This window comes from Manis javanica, chromosome 6, assembly GCF_040802235.1.
Source record: "Manis javanica isolate MJ-LG chromosome 6, MJ_LKY, whole genome shotgun sequence".
Classification (NCBI taxonomy): Eukaryota; Metazoa; Chordata; class Mammalia; order Pholidota; family Manidae; genus Manis; species Manis javanica.
In genome coordinates this window covers 2,106,521-2,109,934 of record NC_133161.1, presented here as the reverse complement: position 1 = coordinate 2,109,934, position 3,414 = coordinate 2,106,521, and positions in this window count along the sequence as shown.

The window sequence follows — 3,414 nt, the reverse complement described above, 5'->3', positions numbered from 1 at the left end:
GAGCCAGGCACAGTCCACAGACATCCCGGGAAACCAGTGTGTACCTGAGTCATCAAAAAAGAAAAGCTGGTGTGATATCATCTCTGGAGCGCTTCATCGAAGTTTAGAACTTCAGAAGGAAAATGAGAAGTCGGATCCAATCCCTGATGCCACGGGTGAGGAAACTGAGCTGGGCTGGTGGCAGAGGGCGAGGAGCTGGAAAGCAGCACGGGGCCCATGGCCCGGGCTCCACTCCTGCTGGTCTCTGGTAGCCCAAGTCCAACCTGACCTGGCCCTGGAGTTCAGGGGCCCACACACCCCACTGCTTCCTGGGTGCTGGAGACCCTAGGAAAAGCCGGTTCCCTTGCGCATCCCTACCAAGTGTTCATGGTCCACTCACTCAGTTCCCTCTCAGACATGATGACTGCTGTGCTGCGCTAAGGCCATGTGAGGTATGTCCTTTGGCACAAAGACCCGAGCCCCGGCCTCAGTGTCCAGTCCAGGCGGAAGGGCCCAGTGGAGGCCCTGAGTCTGGTAGTAGAGTCGGACAGGGCTGGACCCCTGGGCAGGAGACGCAGAGCTTTCACGCTTGCTTCTGCACCCCAGGGTGGCATGAATTTCTCAGCTGGGGGCCACGCACCATGTGGCTGGAGTGCATTTGGAGACCATGCCGATCCTGGAGGGTCGGGCTCTTTGATTGCTCCTGGGGAAGGTTGTTCTAGCCCAGAGGCCTGGTGAGCCACAGTTACTGCTCCTCCGGGTTGGTGGCAGCAGTTCCTGTGTCCTGCCTGTCTCCACAGCAGGTCAGGGCTGCCTCTCCGCCTGGCCTGGGCAAAGGCCAGCCCTCCTATCTGTCCGTGCAGTCCCCAAACCCGGTCCTGACAGCCCATAACTGGGCCCACGACCCTGGGGCTGGTGCGATGTCCCTTCATAGGAGGGAGGATCTGACTTGAAGATTCTTCTTTATGGTCACCTGAGGATTTTTATTTGCTTTGCAGATATTTTGGACCTTCAAAAAATGGCATCCCCTGTCCTCTGGCATGGTTGCAGCAGGGGAGCATGGGCTGGCTTAGGTCCAGCTGCTGTGTTCTGGGCAGGCAGCTGTCCACTTGGAGGCCGGGAGGGCTCTCCGCAGTTCCTGGCTACATGCTCTTCGGCTTCCCTAGCAGCCCCCCTAAGGGGCTGGTCTGGCTTTCCTGGCCCACCCCGCCCTTGCGCCAATAATGGTGTGCAGCTTCTCTGACCCCCAGCAGGCTAGGGCTCCCCTCCAGGGGATGGACAGCCCCACAGGAGAGGATGGGGCAGAAGAGCAACCTTATAGCAGGAAGAAGGGACAGCAGTTTGCGCTGGTGACTGGCGGCAGTGCTCCCCCGTTTATTCAGTATGGCAGCTGTTCTGACTTTCCAGGAAGCGTGTCCCCGGAGGCCTGGAGCTTGGGCCCGCCTCACACTCCTGCCTCAGGCACAGTGACTGCCCAGAGATCTGGGCGCCCAGCAGCTGCTCCCCGTGGGCTGCCAAGTGTGGCCACTCCTCCAGGTGAGAAGGCACCACGCTGGGTCCTCCTAGGAGGCCTGCCTCGCCTTCAGATGCAGCCGCCTGGCTCCGTCCCCCTGGGTGGTGGAGGACATGGTTCTTTCCCAGCAGTGCTGAGAGATGCAGGAGTAAGCTGGCCCATGGGCCCTCCATGTGCCCATGATGGCCCAGGTGGGCACCAAGCAGATGGACTCTGGAATGGAGCCCCCAGTGCCGTCAGCAGAGGTCAGCTGCCTACTCCCATCTGCTCGTCCCTTGGATGGACTGACTCACTGCATGACCAGCGGAAGCCCCGTCGGGGGAGGAGCTGGGGAGGAGCCCCAAGTTACTGTCAGCCTGGCCTCTGCCCTGGCCTGGCCCTCGCCTTCCCAGCTGGCAAGGAGCCCCGTCTCTGGTGCCTCGCTCCCCTGGGAGTGGTGGGGAGGCCTGCAGGGAGCAAGGCTGACCCTCCACATTGCAATCCCACAGGGGCTGTCCATGGCTCCCACATACTGCTATGGCCAGGCCTTTGCTGAAGGTGAGCTGCTAGGGCCACGTTCACTGAATAAAGTAAAAATTCTGTGAGCGGGACCTAAATCTGGAGCTGAGAGTTGAGGGCCTCAGGGAGCCGGGGACTCGAGGGAAGGGTGGGTGACCCTGGCGGCTGTGCCATGCAGCCTGGAGCTGCGCCAATCCCAGGTCTCACGTGGGGACTGAGCCAGTGCCACTGAGTGTGCAGGGGGCCAGGGGCCAGGAGGCCAGGCAGACCGCATGGGGCCAGGAGCCAGGCAGGGAGTAGTGCTGGACTGGCACACTCATCTCTTGGGTGCCTCTTGGTCCCAGGCCCTGAGGGACAGGGAAGGGGCAGGCCAGGCCCGGACTGCTGGGGCTGTAGGGGCTGCAGGGCTGGGCTCTGCATGGAGCCAGTTTGGGCTCCAGTTTAGCTCTGAGTTATTGCCACGGTGATGCCCAGGTAAGGAGTGCTGTGCGTGATGGATGTTGAGGTGCCCAGCTAGAGCTTGTGGCTTCTCACGGTGGCTCCTTCATTTAATGGGCCTTTCTGGCCGCTCAGCAAGGGAGGTTGCTGACATCCCATTTCACAGAGGAGCAAACCGAGCCTGCGGGAGGCCAAGAGGAAGCCGGCTGCATCAGAGCAGAGCTGCTGTCGGGCAGCACACGCCTCCTGCTACCCAGCGGCCCTGGCAGCTGTTGGGAGGCCATTGTCCTTGGGATGGCATGGCTGGTTTAGGCGGTGTCATTCTGTGATGCCAGGGACCACCCACACTGGCATGGTCACCAGCCTTGGGACCCCTGAGCCTCCAAGAGACCCCACGGGGTGCCCCCCCCAGCTGGAAACGTCACGGATGCACACTCAGCGGTGGGCGGGCTGTGTGGCATGCACTTCCCCTCCCGCCGTGGAATTCCACATCCCCAGAACCCCTCCCTGCACCCTCGTAACCCAGGACCCGTGACACCGGGAGACAAGTGCGTCAGGACGGAGGGGGCAGCCTGCTAATTCGGGCTGAGTGGTGATTCCACGTCTCCGACTCTACACGTGCTTTCCTCCCATGGTGATTGAAATAATCTGATTTACCAAATTCTCAGCCTTTCACACCTGCACTAGCTGTGTGTGTGTGAATACATGTGCTCATTTATTTAGAACACATTCAGCAGCCAGGAGAGTGAGAGAACCCTGGCGCCCAAAGCAGACGTGACGGGTCTGCACTCAGCCCCACGCAGAGCGCGGCTCCCAGTCCACCTTGCTCACTTCCTGTGAAAAATTTCCATCTCCCTGAGTTGTCGGCTGCGAGCGCCCGGCAGTTTTAGAAATAAAACGTCGAACGACAGGGCAGTGATTCCTAGAGGCTGGCACCAGCCAAGTGAGGCAAGGGACGGGGAAGGGGCTGGCCTGGCGGGTGCGGG